Consider the following 18,768-nt stretch of genomic DNA (forward strand, 5'->3'; position numbering starts at 1 on the left):
ATATGAATATTGCTATGATACAAATATATATTGGTGGTGGTGGTTTTGGAAAAGTAGCTTTTCAAAGAGGAGACCTGTGTGTGCAGGGAGTTCTTGTTTTGTTTTTAATATTGAGGCGCACTCAGCACTAAATTCCCTACCTGCAATCTGAAGTGATACAGTCCTAGGGAGGTTGTACCATGGGATTGTGTGGCTCAGCTCTTTGAGACTTTGCTAATAATAATAATAATAATAATAATAATAATAATAATAATAAATTATTTATACCCTGACCTCCCCAGCCAAGGCCGGGCTCAGGGCGGCTAACAACCAATAATAAAAACATGTTGAATTAATACAACTTAAAAACAAGATTAAAACACAACATTAAAACATTAAACAATTAAAATGCAGCCTCATCACAGGAGGAGAAAGGAAAAAGAAAGAGGGGGAAGGAATCAAATTGACTCCAAGCCAAAGGCCAGGCAGAACAACTCTGCCTTATAGGCCCTGCGGAAAGCAATCAGATCCTGCAGGGCCCTGGTCTCATGTTTTTAGGGAAAATAGCTGCCATAAGATGTTGAGTGCAAAAAAGCATGAATTACACTACAGTGGTGCCTCGCAAGACGAAAAGAATCCGTTCCGCGAGTCTCTTCGTCTTGCGGTTTTTTCGTCTTGCGAAGCAAGGCCATTAGCGGATTAGCGCTATTAGCGGCTTAGTGGATCAGCTGATAAGCGGCTTAGCAGATCAGCTGATAAGCGGCTTAGCGGCTTAGAAAAAGGGGGGAGGGGGGAAAAACCCGCAGGAACTCGCAAGACATTTTCGTCTTGCGAAGCAAGCCCATAGGAAATTCGTTTTGCGAAGCACCTCCAAAACGGAAAACCCTTTCGTCTAGCGGGTTTTCCGTCTTGTGAGGCGTTCGTCTTGTGGGGCACCACTGTATATATATTGTGCATTCCGTTAGTTTTGTAATTCGAGGTTCAGTAACTGGAGGTCTGAGGACCAAACCTTTTGTCCTTGAGGAGAGTTGACCTTTCCAAACCTCTCCTCTTCCAAGGAACTGTGGAAATGGGACGCAAGAAGCAGCTGGGAGAGGGCAGGGGATGTGGAGCTGGACCGCATCCCAGGGACTTTGGTGTTCCTGCAGAGGAATGCAATGCAGCCAGCTAGCTGTGACTTCTGCCTTACATGAAGCCTACAAGCGCCGCCAGGATTTCCCCTACTGAGATGGCTCCCTTGCTGTGATTCCCCACATGCAAGGACTTATTCCTGGTCGTGCATTCCCAGATTTTCAGTGTTTATCTTACTGAGCCGTCTGCTTCCGTCATTCTTTGGCTGAAGAGTGAAACAAAAGTGTGGTGTATTTGTTTTGCATTTACCCTTCTTCTTCCTCTGTGATCAAATTTCCTCCTTACTGGGCAGCAGCCCAATATTTCGCTTTGGTGTTCCTGAAGCCGTTCATGGAAATCGACGCTATGCTGATTCTCAGTGGATGGTGTTTTTGTTTTGTTTTTAAACGCGCAACGAATGCTCACAGTTACAGGTGATGGTGGAGGTTTTTTTGGGGGGCGAAGGATTCCACCATGTCACATAGACTTATTTGCTTAAATGCTATAGCCCTGCCTTGGGTTTTAAACTGTTTGTATGAATTAGACTGATATGTTTCTGAAAAGCATTGCAGGCCCTGTGCACAGCTTGTAGCTCCCTAAGCCAGATGCAACCAACCAGCCATGTACGGACTTCTGAGCGCTTCACAAGTCTGTTTTAGCAGTTCCAGGCAGAAGGCAAAACCAGGACGTGTACTGAGACCTAATGGGGCATCATACATGGGTGGTGGGCTCTTGTTGACTGGGTGGGTCACAAGTTGTACAGGCCTGATTTAGTTTCTCACCCGCCGACACACCCCAAATACCATATAGCTAAACAGCTGCAGGTTTGTGGTGCTAGTGATGAACTCTTTCTTTTAAAAAAATAGCTTCTCTGTTAGAACAAAGCAAACAGCGGAGTGCTTTTATTATTATTATTGAGTTGTTTGGCTTAGAACAAAAGGAATTCCGCCTTTCCCACCGAGTTTCCGAGGTGCCTTGAAGTGTGACAAGATCTCTCCTTTGGTGGTCCATGTCTCTAGAATCAACCACATGAAGAAACCTTTGCTCATAAATGAATCCATCACGTTCCCCACTGTCGCACCACAAAGCGCTCTGATAGTTTTATTGCATGGTTTTCATAGCGCCGAGGCATGTCGGGTGGGAGTCTGCCGGGCTACTGGAATGTCAATAAGAGCTGAAAGGAAAGGTGACTGAGGGGTGAAGTGTGTTAGTAGCTGGGTGGGGAAAGAGCTAGCTTGTATTTTAGACCAGTGAAGCCTTAGAGTACAAGGTAGGTAAAGGTAAAGGGACCCTAGACCGTTAGGTCCAGACGCGGACGACTCTGTGGTTTACTGGCCGAGGGAGCCGGCATACAGCTTCCGGGTCATGTGGCCAGCATGACTAAGCCGCTTCTGGCGAACCAGAGCAGCGCACGGAAATGCCGTTTACCTTCCCGTCGGAGCGGTACCTATTTATCTACTTGCACTTTGATATGCTTTCGAACTGCTAGGTTGGCAGGAGCAGGGACCGAGCAACAGGAGCTCACCCCGTCACGGGGATTCAAACCACTGACCTTCTGATCGGCAAGCCCTAGGCTCTGTGCCACACAAAGACTTCTGGACTGCAGGGTTGGGAAGAAGGAAGCCTTTTCCTCCTGCATCTTGGATGGCTTTGGGTTTGAACTGTGCTAGATCGGAAGGTTGGCAGATCGAATCCACGCAACGGAGTGAGCTCCTGGCACTCCGTCTCAGCTTTTGCCAGCCTAGCAGTTCAAAAGCATGCAAGTGCGAGTAGATAAATCGGTACCACTGCAGTGGGAAGGTAAATGGTGTTTCCATGCACTCTGACACTCGTCACAGTCCTCCGTGCGCCAGTAGCTGTTTAGTCATGCTGGCCACATGACCCAGAAAGCTGTCTTGTGGACAAACGCTGATTCCTTTGGCCTGAAGCGAGATGAGCGCCGCAACCCCATAGTCGCCTTTGACTGGACTTAATTGTCCAGGGATCCTTTACCTTTTACCTTTTTATGGGGTTCAGGGAAATATCTTGCTTTTTGTTGAAGTTCTCATCCGCTTCTAAGTTGAACAGGTTACACCTGGTCTTCGCCATCCAAGAATCTTAAATCAGCATAAGTAGGTTTGACATCTACCCAACAATGTATCTGAGTTCCCCCTGTTGCTTTTCTTTCACATATACACAGTGTGTGTGTGTGTGTGTGTGTGTGCATGCGTGTTTAAAAAGAAAGAGCTGGAACTGCCCTTGGTGGCACCTTTTCTGTAGGGGTAAACTCTTTCTTCCCACTTCTGACACCGAGTTGCAGAGAGTAAAACCCAACAGAGGATACATTATGGTTGCCCTCAGGGGGCCATTGCAATTATGGACTTTTATAGCAATGCTTCATCCTATAAAAATTATGTCTCTTGTTGTAAGTTAGGGATTGAACAGGTCAGTATTGTTTCCTGACTCAAAGCTGTTTCAAAAAGGCCTCCTTACCACAGAGTGGAATTGTGAATATTCCTTCTAATAGTAATGAGATCAAGTGTTTCTATAAATTCTTCTTCCACACACCTGAAGTTCCAGGTGAACAAAGCTCCGCAGGCCAGGTAATATGCATGGTTTCCAGAGACGTTTCTCTTTCAACGTGGCACGTATGTCGATAATTGCTGATAAGACGTGACACTTGCCGCTTGTATCTTAGGCTGCTTTGCAGAGTGTTTCCAGTTATACAACCCCTTAATCTTCATTCATCTTCATTCTCAAATGAAATGAGGCCTCCTAAGTGCATTTTAATTGCAAGCGTGTGCATTCATCTCTTGTTGCCCTTGCTTCTGCCATCCCTCCATTCTCTCCCTACTGTCAAAACTATTGTAAGCTCTTCAAGGCAGGAACATGCTTTCTTCAGAAATGCTGAAGAAATCCATGCGCTGTGATGTGCAGTATAAATTAGTAACCATAATTCTTTCAGGTATTCATTTCCCCCCACCCCCCAACACAATCCTTTCGGGTTGCAGACAGTAGTTTCCTTAAACAGTGTTAAGCTCTGATTATGATCTTACTGGCAGTACAATTGCAAAATATTCTGATACACAGACTTGATAAATAATATGCATTATCCCAGCAGCCCTCTGATCGTTCTAAAATGCTCTTAGTTGCTTTTTTTGTTTGTTTAAATGGTTTTTTTGCTCATAGGGGATGCAACTGTGCTTTCACCAACAATTCACAAATTTATATTTGATCCGCAGGATTTTTCAGTGTATCCATATTTGCTCAATGAAAGGTCTATCTTTTGAAAGTTTTTTTTCCCCTCTTTAAGAAATGACTTTCAATAGCCCTTCATGTCATGGATGGGACATGTCCTATAGGTGACAAGGCTGCTAGTGGTGTTGGCTTGCGGGGGCAGTAAAGAAAACGGGGAGGTTTGAGTTGACCTCTGGGTTATGGCTTTGAATGAAAGGTGTTTGTCGCACACAGAAATATTCCTCCTTTTAAAAAGCAGGGAGTCGGTACTGAAGTTTGCAATTTGCTAAACGTGAAATACTGCAGAGTTATCTTTCTTCCTTTTGCTTGTCTTTTGTCGATTTCTGATAATAGATTCTGACAATTGAGTCGTTGTTTGCTAATTAAGTGTATTAATTTGAACTGCGTCTCTTCTCGTTTCTTTCGGCTAATGGGGAAATCTGTGTGCTCTCCTCACTTGCCACACAGTGTTCCTTTTGTCTCTCTCGCTTGAGGGCAACTAAGCTAGAAAAAGTCTAGCCTCCCGATTCATTAAAGCCATGAATGACATCTGGAGTGTGTGCCGTTGACTCTCTGAAGGGCCGTATAAGAGTTTAGTTTGGAGTTGTTGTTTTATTAGCCCCAGAGTATTGTTGGTCTCGTCAAACAGTCGCTTAGCTTTACAACAGAACGTGACAAGCATGCCTTGTGATTTCACGAGCCTGGCATTCAGAGAACAAGAATGGCAGTTTGAGTCGTATTTTTAACGAGGGCGAAAATAAAGCCACACGGAGAAGAATTTGTAGAATGGTGTGATCTCACAGGAAGCCATGTCGTGTGACAGTAAATAGTCGTCCCTTGAGATCTTCTCACTTCACAAATGAGAGAAATTCATCCTTTGGCCATAAGGGTAATGAGAGAGATCTTCTTCAGAAATGCAAGGAGGTCTTAACTTTGAAAAAGCAACTTGCTTAAAAAGCACACAAGAGTTTTCTTCCCCGTTTTTGTTAAGGGCACTTAACTGCTGATCTGAATTTCTCTGGAGAAATCTGATCCAAGCCATGCTAACCCAGAATCATGTAAGGCGATGTCTCCAGAATTTCTGGATATATACATTAATATTTAGAGGGTCTATATGCGCATGCTCATTGTATCATGGGATTTATAGTGTTTATGTTGTGGAATCATTGTGGCAAACACAGTTGTATATTTCATGGTCACAACACAATGCAGGATTTATAGTGAATTAGAAATGAGAGGGTTGTCGGTCTCTCTCTCTTTTCTCTGTCCCCCAGCAACCATTATGTGCCAAAACAGCTCATAGCTACTGTATAGCATCATGAACTGAAATTGTGAACATAGATAGCAGACAGGTAAACTACTATGTAAAAGTTCATCGAATAAAACTCATCTGATATGGCCTGATTTCTAGAACATTCTTATCTTGGCCAGTCCAACAATCCATTTCAGTACCTCCTTAGTCAGGGAACAACTCATTCCTGGTGATTGTCAATGCCAGAATTGTCAGGTGGACATTAAGCTAAACAACAAAAGAAAGTAATTCTTATTAAGGGATTTGTTAAGATGAAAAAGATGATGATACCAAGCAGTTAACATAGCATAAGGATGTTAATATCACTGAATATATAATACTCACTGATAACCATGAAATAAAAGCCTTGTTTGGATTCTCAAAAACATGGCAGATTTTAGTAGGACCACATAACTTTTGGAATAAGATTCCCTTGCTTCAAATCAGATGTTCTTTGTCATTTCAATGCAAGTCATGTTTGTGGCGGACTTCCCTTTGGAATGCCTTTTTTTCTCCCTCAGCTGACAAGTTTGCTATTTGGCTTTAGGCATGAAGAATCAGCTGTGGCAATTTCAAGATGTGCTGCTCAACAGTCCAGTCTATGCTTTCTGTGTTGATTTATGTAGTGAGAAAATATTTTTCTTTTCTTTCCTTTGCTCTCCTCCTCCTTCCAAATGGGAGACACGTTCTGTTCCGTTTATGTACACATGGCAATAAATCTTGATTTGTAGCTTCTGGTACCTAGAGAACAAGAAAACAAGGCTTTCTTCATTAAAAACACTCTGCAAGCTGACAAAAAGCCTGCATGGTAATAAATAAGAAGGCTAAGCTGCAAAATTCCGCTTTGTCTGCAGTGCATGAGGTAGATAATAGAACCGCAGGATAAACTTAACATCAGTAAGGTCAGGGAGCACAGCTGAGCTATCTCACTTTGACCTCCTTGCATAGCACAGGTCAGTTGCATTTCCTACAGTCATTTTGCTGCATCAGGCTTGCTTAAGCTGAATTCTGCCAAAGTCATCTTCTGGAAACATTTGCCATTTTTAGTTCTGAAGGGAAGCTAAGACCCTGGAGCAAGAGCGGAGAAACATTTGCAGCAGCCTGAGGGCCTAATAATAATAATAATAATAATAATAATAATAATAATAATAATTTATTATTTATACCCCGCCCATCTGGCTGGGCTTCCCCAGCTACTCTGGGCAGCTTCCAAAAAAATATTAAAATACTGTAATACATCAAACATTAAAAGTTTCCCTAAACAGGGCTGCCTTCAGATGTCTTCTAAAAGTCTGGTAGTTGTTGTTCTTTTTGACATCTGGTGGGAGGGCGTTCCACAGGGAGGGCGCCACTACCGAGAAGGCCCTCTGCCTGGTTCCCTGTAACTTGGCTTCTCGCAGTGAGGGAACCACCAGAAGGCCATTGGTGCTGGAGCTCAGTGTTCGGGTAGAATGATGGGGGTGGAGACACTCCTTCAGATATACTTTTCAGGAGCTGGTGCATAGAGCAACCAATGTAAATCCTACTATAGTAAAAAAAAGAAAGAAAAAGGTAAAGGACCCCTGGACAGTTAAGTCCAGTCAAAGGCGACTATGGGTTTGCGGCGCTGATCTCGCTTTCAAGCCGAGGGAGCGGCGTTTGTCCAGCTTTCTGGGTCATGTGGCCACTTCTAAACAGCTTCTGGCACAACGAAACACCATGATGGAAACCAGAACTCACAGAAACACCGTTTACCTTCCCGCTGCAGCGGTACCTGTTTATCTACTTGCACTGGTGTGCTTTCAAACTGCTAGGCTGGCAGGAGCTGAGACAGAACAACGGGAGCTCATCCCATCGCGGGGATTCAAACTGCCGACCTTCTGATTGGTAAGCCCAAGAGGCGCTGTGGTCTAAACCTGCATCCCCCTACTGGGACTTCTATCCTCCCGCTGGACAAGCAAGAAGAATTATCATAGTTCAAATACACAGTCTACATTCAAAAGAGGGGGCAGGGCAGAGCAGGGGAGGGTGTGGCCTGGAGAGGGGGTGTGGCTAGGGGAAAGGGTGTGGTCTGAGAAAAGTCCTAAGGGCCAGAGAGAGGGGGGAGCGTGGAGGGTCCTCCAAGCCTGAGGTTCCCCATTCCGCTTCTTTTTCCTTGGTACTCTGTTGACTGTCAGGGACTGACTAGACAAGGAGTGGTGGAAGGCTAGATAAGGAATGGTGGAAGGTTACAGGAGTTTGGATTTGGATTAGATATCCCGCTTTATCACTACCCGAAGGAGTCTCAAAGCGGCTAACATTCTCCTTTCCCTTCCTCCCCCACAACAAACACTCTGTGAGGTGAGCGGGGCTGAGAGACTTCAGAGAAGTGTAACTAGCCCAAGGTCACCCAGCAGCTGCATGTGGAGGAGCAGGGAATCGAACCCGGTTCACCAGTCCACCGCTCTTAACCACTACAGCACACTGGCTCTCACTGGGAACCCCCCTGCAGTTGGGGAACCCCCCTGAGAAGCATCAGAGCGGTGAGGCTCTGAGCCAGGATTATGGTCTTGGGATACAGAAGAATGGTCAGAGGAGGAGGCAGTGGGTGGGCAGATCAGAGGCTGAGTAGATTTAAGTGAGAGCGATGCAAAGGAGGAGACTGAGGCTGCGACTGATCCCCAGATATTCCAGTTCTACAGTTTCCTTCTCCCCTCCTCATCTGTCCCCAAGAACGAGGAGGATGTTACATGCAGTAGAACAAAAAGCACAGAGAACACGTCTTCGAAGGAGTTTGCGACTGTTGGGTAGGCAGCCAACTGGGGAGGAGCCTTTGGGGGAAATGGGAGGCTCAGATCCTCAGTTCCAGCAACTGCTTCATCGGGCTAGTCCTGCCTGTGGGGTTCTCTGTTGTGTTTTGTCCCTCTGAATAAAGAACCAACCTTCCTGCTCATCTCCTGAGTTTCTGTGCTGAGCTGCAGCTGAGCCAGCCCTGATGTTGACATGGGAAGACCAGTATGTGCCTTATTGGGAGCATAGAATTTGTTCAAAGATTCCTGGGTGCTGAAATGGTCTCCGGAAGGAAGAGAAAGTGGCCAAAAGTACCATAGTTTTCGCTCTATAAGACGCACCTTTTCCCTCCTAAAAAGTAAGGGGAAATGTGTGTGCGTCTTATGGAGCGAATGCAGGCTGTGCGGCTATCCCAGAAGCCAGAAAAGCAAGAGGCTATCCCAGAAGCCAGATCCCTCTTGCTGTTCTGGCTTCTGGGATTCAGAATATTTTTTTTCTTGTTTTCCTCCTCCAAAAACTAGGTGCGTCTTATAGAGCGAAAAATACAGTACATTTGAGCAAGTGCTCAGGCCAGGACAGATGGAGGTTGATGGAGGACTTCGCAAGACTGAATTACAGAAGTGGCCATGAGGGTTGGTTCCAGCAGCGTTGGTTTGTGCTAAACAAAACAAAATCCCTGCGGTGCTCACTGTAATGTTGGAGTCACAGATTTAACTTGTGGCTGTGCCACTGCTGGTTGTTTTCGCAGCATGACCACCAGTCTTAAGTGATTTTGTTGGGTCTGATGTTACCCTGGTCATGCCAACAAGCTGCCTGTATGACAAGGCTTTGCTTGTATAAGTCGGCTGCCAGCATGTCACCATGATAAATCAAAGAATCCCGGAGTTGAAAGGGACCCTGAGGATCATCTAGTCCAACCCCCTGCAATGCAGTAATGTGCAGCTGCCCTTACGGGGATAGAACCTGTAACCTTGGCGTTATCAGCACCACCTTCTAACCAACTGAGCTATCGATGAGTGAAAGAACAGTGCTAACTCGTAGGCAGAGCCTGTTCAGTGGGAATAGTTGGAACAGTTGTTCTGGGAGTGTCTATTTAAAACCTTGGTCAGGAAACTGCTCTTGTGCCTAGCCTTGGGGAAATGCCCTTTCAGCCTCCTCTTGGAATCAGGGGCAGAATTCTGGCAATTAGTAAATCAGAGCTGACGAGTAGGGAGTGAGCTTCCTGACCACATTCCACAGATGGAAGATGATGTGCCAGGGAATATTTTCCTAAACGATAACCAATAGATCATTCCTCCCTTTTCATCTGTTGCTCACATGCTTCCTTTGTCAAGGAAGTGCAAGGGATATAGAAAGTTTTACTGCAGCCAGCTTTTGAAATGGCAGGCGTATCCCGACACTTGCCGAAGACAAGCATGACACAACCGGTGTGCGGCTTATTTAGGGAGATGACCCCTCCGTGCCCTGCCATTCATCTTGCTTGGGCAGACTATTCTGTCTTCAAGTGTGCCCGGTGCCTCAACAGTAGAGCATGAAAACAGGAGTCCTTCCTCCTCCTCCTCCTCCTGCTCTTTTATTTGACCCCAGCAACTGGTATTCAGGGGTAGAGTGCCTCTGAATATGGAGGTTCCCTTTAGCTTTTACAGTTTATAGCCATGCATTGAACTACCCTCTGAATTTGTACAGTTAATGTAAAACCATCGCAACTAGTAATCATCAGCTCGTTGTAGAAAATGCGCTGCAAATTTTGCACCCTGTGTATTAGTAAAGGTAAAGGGACCCCTGACCATTAGGTCCAGTCGTAGCCGACTCTGGGGTTGCGGCACTCATCTCGCTTTATTGGCCGCTTCCGGGTCATGTGGCCAGCATGACTAAGCCGCTTCTGGCGAACCAGAGCAGCACACAGAAACGCCGTTTACCTTCCCGCCAGAGTGGTACCTATTTATCTACTTGCACTTTGACGTGCTTTTGAACTGCTAGGTTGGCAGGAGCAGGGACCGAGCAACGGGAGCTCACCCCGTCGTGGGGATTCAAACCGCCGACCTTCTGATCGGCAAGTCCTAGGCTCTGTGGTTTAGGCCCTGTGTATTAGCAGGGGGCTAATACGGTGACCTTTATATTCAAGCTTCTACTAGCTACCCACCTTTTTGGGGTTCCATTTGTTTTTGGTCGAGTAGCTCTTTCAAGTTATCTTATTTTAACCCATGTGTAGTTTTAAAAATGATTTGTTTGCTTGTTATTAGAAACCAAGCTACCCTTGTGGATGAGGTATTCATTACGGGCATATCTGGCATTAAAATCTACAACTTAGCAAGGGAGGGGAATAATCTTGTTGCAAGGTAATGATGAACATTTGGAAAGATCATTAAGGGCGCATGATACCTCAAAAGCCCAGTCCCAATTTTTCATGAACACCCAAGGGAAAACACCTTCATTTGAAGAAAGAAAACTTAGTGGAAGTTCTATTGCTTGTTAAAGTGATGTAGTATTTTCCTGCCCATCCACAGTATGTGCACATGCATACAATGACATATAGCTTATAACCAGTGCTTTTTTTCTAGAAAAATAGGTGCCAGTACTCAATGAAGTTGTTATAGTAAGTGCCATACTTTTTAACGCGTCTCCGCTCCTCCACCTGCAGCTGCTGGGTGACCTTGGGCCAGTCACACTGTATACAAATTTAATCAAACGATAATGATTATAAATAACAGCCTGTCCAGTCAGAAACGTCCAGCGCTCAAAACCACTTGAGAGCCAGTGTGGTGTAGTGGTTAAGAGTGGTAGACTCGTAATCTGGTGAACCGGGTTCGCTTCCCTGCTCCTCCACATGCAGCTGCTGGGTGACCTTGGGCCAGTCACACTTATCTCTGAAGTCTCTCAGCCCCACTCACCTCACAGAGTGTTTGTTGTGGGGGAGGAAGGGAAAGGAGAATGTTAGCCGCTTTGAGACTCCTGAAGGGGAGTGAAAGGCGGGATATCAAATCCAAACTCTTCTTCTTCTTAACAACAACAGAAAAGTGCCGGTACTGAGTACCCCAGTGAAAAATCACTGCTTAAAGCAAAGCTTAGCATACATATAATAAAGTCTCCTTTATTATGGCCTGTATTGGGCCAGGGGTTATCCACCCCTCAGTTAGACCAATAAACATGCAACCTAATAAACTAGCATAGAGCTGCAGCTCTAAAAAGCCTTTATGAAAAAAGATATTGCCAGCACATTCAAATTTAATAGAACCTCCTGAATGAAAGTGCTTCCAACATGTTTAAATGCACAAAGAAAGCGGACTGCCTGGATTTTCCCAGGGAGAGCATGTCGTAATCTGGGTGCCACTGCAAAAAAGCCCCCGTCTCTGGCACTATCCAAACAACTTCTCATTCAGCGTGAGACCAGAAAGCAGGGCCTTAGGGTGTTTTAAAACGAAAGCAACTTTCTGTGTTTTGTACTGGTCTTTGATCTTTTGCCTGGAGCACTTTTCTGTGGAAAGGGGTTATAAATAGATGTACAGAAAGTTGTGGCAATCCACTGCGGTAGCAAGGGCCATGGATCAATCTCAATGTGACTGGTGTGAACATTCATTTATTTATTTTTATTTTTTAATATTTTTTATTCAAAATTATAACAAGACATATTATCCAAAAACATATCATCCTTGTTACCCCCCCCCCATTTTTCCTCCCTCCCCTCTCCCCACAAAACCCACCCACCCCCACCCCACCCCCCGACTTCCCTCAGTTCCAGTCTTTGGTTTCTCTAAGAATGCTGTTTTCTGCATGTTACAAAGTTGTATAGATCCTCAAACTATTTAGCTGATTATTATCAATAAAAAGTTTGTGAATGTTTATTGAAAACCTGCCAAGGAGTCCAGTTCGCTTTGTTGTGTCCTCAGATACTTTGTAAAGGGTTCCCATTCATCCTTAAAGTCACAGTTATCCTTGTCCCGTAGCTTATATGTCAGTTTTGCCAGTTCTGCATAGTCCGTCAATTTTTATTGCCATGATTCTTTAGTTGGGGTTTCTTCAGTCTTCCATCCTTGTGCTACCAGAACTCTCGGTGTGAACATTCATTTAGAACAAGGTGGGGTGTCTCAGGCCTGGGGTGCCAAATATCCTCCCCTACCTGGCTCCTGGGACTCTCCCCAGGCTACTCCAGTACAGATCTAGTCCAACCCCTTGCAGTGCAGAAATCTTTTGTCCAATGTGGGGCTCAAACCCAGGACCCTAAGATTAAGAGCCTCATGCTCTACCAACTGAGCTATCCAGCAGACATTGTTTCTACCCTTTAGCTTTTGAAGGTAGCAGTATAACAGCCCATCAGTGCTCCTGTTGTAGAAATGCACCAGCCTGTCAGCTCTTGCAGTCCATTAGAGCAAGTTCCCAAAGGCGTAGTTTATTGAATTTCCTCTCTGTGCAGTCTAGTCAAGTGTCACACTTTGCGGCTATTCCTTCTAGGGCTAATAGGTTTTTTGTTGTTGTTGAGATTACTTCACCGAGATAGGAATACCAGTAATAAATGCTACATTGTGGAACCCGCTTAATGAAAATGACGTTAAATGCCCGCAATGGCTCTTCATGTTTTAATTAATATGCTCTGAAGATGGCAGGGTTATTTATAGAGTGGGTAGTTTTACTCCTGTGAGAGGAATCTTTATTCAGAGATACTGGCTTGTCGTGTCTACCAAGTTGTGTGTCCATTAGTTATTACAGCACAATGACTTGCTAAGAAGCTCATCTTGCTCACTTAGCTAATATGTATCTCCACGAACAATTAAGTTTCCCTATGTTCTTAACAGATTGATGGGTACAACTTGGTATAACCCATTTAAAATTCCCAGAGCCAATATTTTTTAAAGGGTAGAAAACAGTACCCAAAGCATTGAAGTTCATTTTCTTGCCTCCTTTGGTTAATCTGAACCAAGTGCTCATGGCAAATATTATTATTATTATTATTATTATTATTATTATTATTATTATTATTATTTTCTACACTGCCCATCTGGCTGGGTTTTCCTAAATGTTCCTCAAACTTCTGATATAGCTGAGGTGCCCTCTTATGCCAACACTGATTAATTTTAAAGAGTTTGAATTATTCATTTTCAGAGAAGCCTACTGCCTCCATCTCTGCATGGTCTTTTCTGAATTGAGGGGAGTCATTCCAAAGCTGTGGCTCAAGCAGAGTTGCAACAGGAACCTTCCTCTCTGGACTGATACCTTGAACTCTCATGTAGCCAGATTATTTCTCAGAACATTCTTTTACGCCACATCACACATGTTGAAGATGACTGGTTCTCCATCTTAAAAGCCTTTGCAGCATTTCTACCAGAGCAACTTAACGATTTAGCGCATGATATAGTTGTTGTTTAGTCGCTTAGTCGTGTCCGACTCTTCATGACCCCATGGACCAAAGCACGCCAGGCACTTCTGTCTTCCACTGCCTCCTGCAGTTTGGTCAGACTCATGCTGGTAGCTTCGAGAACACTGTCCAACCATCTTGTCCTCTGTCGTCCCCTTCTCCTTGTGCCCTCCATCTTTCCCAACATCAGGGTCTTTTCCAGGGAGTCTTCTCTTCTCATGAGGTGGCCAGAGTATTGGAGTCTCAGCTTCATGATTCCAGTGAGCACTCAGGGCTGATTTCCTTCAGAATGGAGAGGTTTGATCTTCTTGCAGTCCATGGGACTCTCAAGAGTCTCCTCCAGCACCATAAAATTGCTTAGTGATGATCTTACAAGCCAGAAAGACCTTCTTGGTTCACTTGGGAATCATGAACTCGCTAAACATCTTTGGGCAAACTGTTAACTTTTGTGAAGGTTTCCCTTCGATATCCTCCTTTCCCCTTGGCAATACAGGCAGGTGCCTAATTACTTGCTTTAAGCAGCCATCCATGTTTATTCAAACATGGTTTTGGGATTATCAGATAGCAAGCCATCCTCCTTGAGCCTTGGACCTTTTCTCAGGAAAACAAAATTTAATATTTCAGTGCATTACCTTTCATTGGCAAGGATCTGTCCATGGAAGGGAAAGAATATAAGGAATGTTGACCTGTCCCTTGATACCATTTAAAGCAGGCATCCCTAAACTCGGCCATCCAGATGTTTTGGGACTACAACTCCCATCATCCCTGACCACTGGTCCTGTTAGCTAGGGATGATGGGAGTTGTAGTCCCAAAACATCTGGAGGGCCGAGTTTGGGGATGCCTGATTTAAAGATTTAAAAAACAGTTCTCATAAATGCACCCATGCAATGAGGATGTAGCCATCAATCTGTTAGGAACATAGGAAATAGCTGCAGTTCATAAACTGCTGGTGGTTTCTGTTTTGCGTTTGATTAAAAATTGAAAAACAAATCAGTCTGAAGATAAAGCAAAAAAAATTTTGAACTGTATTTTAGGCAACCAGGCTGCCGAAACCTGTAATTAATGTAGGTACAGTGTGGTCTAAATAATAAAACACAGGGCTTTGTTATGTATCAGTACATAAATCAATTGCATTTAGGGAGCACAGAGATGGAGATTTAATTTAGAGGGAAAATTTTCACCCTGTGGAAATGGGTTGTCAAGAAATTGATAGAATACCAGCCTTGAGAGATTTTGCTATCTGAAGACCAAATTACAAAGAGATGAAGCTGACCTTTGTAAATTGCATTTTTCAAGCTGCCTTAAGTGCCGCTGAAGCCAGGAATTCTTTGCATATGAATTCATTTAAGTGTGTTACCTTTTCCTGCTTTTTTATTCATTAAACTACCGGCACCTTTTCCTCAGGTGAAGGCAGTTTGTAAGCCAGATTTTGCCTGCAGTTCGCCAAACCGCTTGGACACCCAGAGCCAAGGGATTGCATTACTAGGGCAAAAGAAAGGACTGTGAAAGATCTGATAAGATCTTAATTGCACTGGCCATCTAATTGCTTTATGGCCCCAATTAGCCCCAGTGGTCCGGCACGCTCCCCAGCAAGCTGCGCAGACCCTCTCTTTCTCCGGTTTCGCCTTGCAGAGTAAAAACACAGCGGATCAAAACCGTTGCAGTCTGCTTCAGATCCAGACAAACACCAAGCACTGTGTATGTCCAAATTCAACAGTTCTTTATTGTAGCAAATATTTACAGCTCAGCATTTCCCAACTTCTCCTGGACTGCTAGCATTCATGGCGTCCAGCTCGTCTCTCTCAGAGACACAGAGAGAACAACAAGTAGAACTCCTCCCTCTTTCCACACGTCAGAATGTGAGGCGTCACAGAACATCTTAACCTTATAAGTTCTGAATCCCAACACCCCCTCTCGCTGAGCATTCTGACAAGACCTGTGGATGTACCTTTGCAGACCTCTGTGAGATCAATCCCTTCCCCAATGCCTTGCGCCCTCTCCTGGCGTCCCTGTCAGGCATCTGTGGAACATCCTCACAACTCTCAGATTCGCACTGTGCGAAACCTACCCACGCACCTGTGGCCTGATACCTCTCAGGTGGAATTCCCTTCGTTGTGCGACTGGACCGCCTGGGCACAAACTCAGGCACTGCCTCTGACGCACTGTGGTCAGCAGGTGTGTCCTCTGCATCCTGGGATTCCCCCTCTGACTTAACGCGTCTTCGAACCCTTGGAATTACCCTCACAGGAGAACTAGGCTCACTCTTGGGCTCCCTTTTTACAACTTGGGGAGATGCCCCATCCTGCTCCTGACTTTGGTCAGTGAGCTGATCGTCATCAGCAGACTCAGCCCCTGGCTCTCCTTCCTCATCATCAGAACCTTCCTGCTCTGAATCAGAAAGACATTCTGAAAGAATATCGCGTCTGGCAGGGGTCTTTGACCTTTCCTCCTGCTTACAGAACTCAGCGTGTTTACTGATCAGCAGCTTACTCTGATCACCTGACGGGTACGCAAACCTCCATGCACGAGCCATTGGCTCATACCCACAGAAGATCATTTTCTGGAACTTGGGTTCACCTGGCCCTCGCAAAGCTTCAGGCACCGGCAGCAAGGCCGTTGATCCGAACTCACGGAGGAAGTGTACCTGCGGCTTCCTCCCGTGAAGCATGAAAAACGGTGTGTCTCCTACCACTGAATTGTAGGACCGATTCCAGGTGAAGCTCACATATTTAACTGCCTCCATCCAAAACTTTGGAGATAACCCAGAATCTGACAGCATCACCTGTGCAGCCTTAACCAGAGCCTCACTTCTGAGCTCTGCCACCCCCCTCTGTTGAGGAGAAGTCACTGTGTGACTTATCCCTTTCTTGTGAAAGAACTTCTGCAAAGCAGACCCAGTAAACTGTGAACCTCTGTCACTAGCAATTTCCCTGACTCTGGTGGAGAACATTAGTTCCACCTCCTCAATCCAACGTCTAATCAGCTGTGCTGCATCTTCCTTGGACTTGAGACCATGTGTCCAGGTGTTCTGCGAAAAATCATCCTGCAGTGTCAGCAGAAACCTGGCCCCTCCCAAACTTGGTTCCTTCATGGGACCCAACAGATCTATGTGTACAAGATCAAAAGGTTTTGTAGTTACCCTCTCCACCCTGGGGTAACTGCACCCTCTTACCTTTGCCTGTCTGCAAGCCTGACAATCTAGGACTCTTGCACATTCTTCAATTCTACACCCTTTGGAAACCTCAGGTAGCACCTGTAGTTCTTCAAGACAGGCATGCGCTGTCTTCTTATGCCACACACAAGAACATGAAACATGAGTGGGAACTGTAGCACGCAAGGCTTGTGCTTTCTCAACCTTCCCCTCACCCTCCAGAGACGTTTTAAGAATGAAGAGATCATTCTGCCCCTTTGCAACTCTGACCAGTTGCTTCCCTCCTTTGGAGATTGTACAAACATCGTGTTCAAAGCAAACCTTAAACCCCTTTTTCAACAAATAAGGCACAGATAAAATACAGTGTTGCACTCCTGGCACAATGCAAACTTCCATCTGCTCCTGCAAAACAGAAAACAATACATTTGCAATTTTATTCACATTTTTCTTTTCCCCACTTGCAAACTGAACAGTTTTCCCAGCCGGAATTGCCTTGCAATTCCACATCTCGACTGCAGGGGTCTCTGAGATGAGGTTGCAGTTAGCTCCTGAGTCGATTAAAAAGCGAAAATCAGTGTGTCTCTCAGAGCTGTCCTCAAACAAAGCCATACTGGCAACAAACGTATCGCTGCCCCCTCTCTTTGGGCTTTTGCAGCAGTTCTGTCTGGTTGTCTTGGCAACCAACTCCCCCTTGCTCAGGACCTTGGCAGCTTCCGTAGAAGTAGCCTCCTCCGTTGCCTTGGAGACCGGCCTGGCCTCTGCGTTCCCACGCGACTCTTTAGGCCTTATCTTCACTTTGTCCAGGTGGCCGACCTTGAAGCGTCTAGCTTTCCGCCGCTTTCCAGACTTTGCATGACGACGACAATCACCAGTGGAAAAATACTGCCCAGGGCTCCTTTCAGCTAGCCTGGCCCCCCTTCTTCCGGAAGAGCACTCTGTGCCAGCCCTGCCCTCGCTGTAACTGCGTTCCACTTCAGCACTCACAGTGGAAAACTTTTGAAACTTGCCTTTGGAATTCTCAGCCCCCCCGACTTGCACCTCAGGGACTGGGGCTACAGCCATTTCTAGGCTCTGCATGACTTCTCCAGGGCTCCGGCCTCCTGCTGAAGTTTCACACAAACTTCTCAGCATCTCCCAGGCAGCCCTTGCTGACTTTACGCCCTCCAAACTGGGCAAAAATGATGCATGTACGCATGCTTTTAGCATAGCAAGCTCTCTTTGCATTCTCTGCTGGCTTTCTTCAGGCAACGCAGCCTCAAAGCCTGTAATGTCTGTCCCTTCAGGACCTGTATTCAGGGGTAAAGGCTCCTTCTGGCTTACATTCCAAAGCCCAGTAACCAGAAACCAACCCCTTACTCTTCTGGACCAGGTTGCCCAACTTCTTAAAGTGAGCTTTTCAAGCGGAACGTCCTCAAAGACCTGGCTGTCTGCCATTCTCTCCTCTTTCCCGGGGCCCCAGCTGCTGTACTCACGTTTCACCAGTCAGCTCTCCGGCACCCGATTCCTCAGCTGCTTTCCCAGCTCTCTGCCTCAGCAACTCTTGCCTCTCTGCAGCAGGCAAAACACAGAACGCAGAACGCAGACCTCTGCCGCTTCAGTAGCGTCTTCCAGCTATTGCCCAGCTGACTTCAAGACTTCAAAGCTCACCGGCAGACTCTTAGCAACAGTTTTATTAGCGGTAATTAGGTCCTCCATAACCTGTGAAAGATCTGATAAGATCTTAATTGCACTGGCCATCTAATTGCTTTATGGCCCCAATTAGCCCCAGTGGTCCGGCACGCTCCCCAGCAAGCTGCGCAGACCCTCTCTTTCTCCGGTTTCGCCTTGCAGAGTAAAAACACAGCGGATCAAAACCGTTGCAGTCTGCTTCAGATCCAGACAAACACCAAGCACTGTGTATGTCCAAATTCAACAGTTCTTTA

At 45.6% G+C, this 18,768-nt stretch overlaps 1 protein-coding gene across 1 annotated transcript in view; it reads left to right on the forward strand.

Annotated features, from left to right (window-relative positions):
* Positions 1 to 18,768, forward strand: part of SHB (SH2 domain containing adaptor protein B) — a 168,397-nt gene that overhangs the window by 127,363 nt on the left and 22,266 nt on the right. The window lies entirely within an intron of this gene.

This window comes from Podarcis cretensis, assembly GCF_951804945.1.
Source record: "Podarcis cretensis genome assembly, chromosome: 17".
Classification (NCBI taxonomy): domain Eukaryota; kingdom Metazoa; phylum Chordata; class Lepidosauria; order Squamata; family Lacertidae; genus Podarcis; species Podarcis cretensis.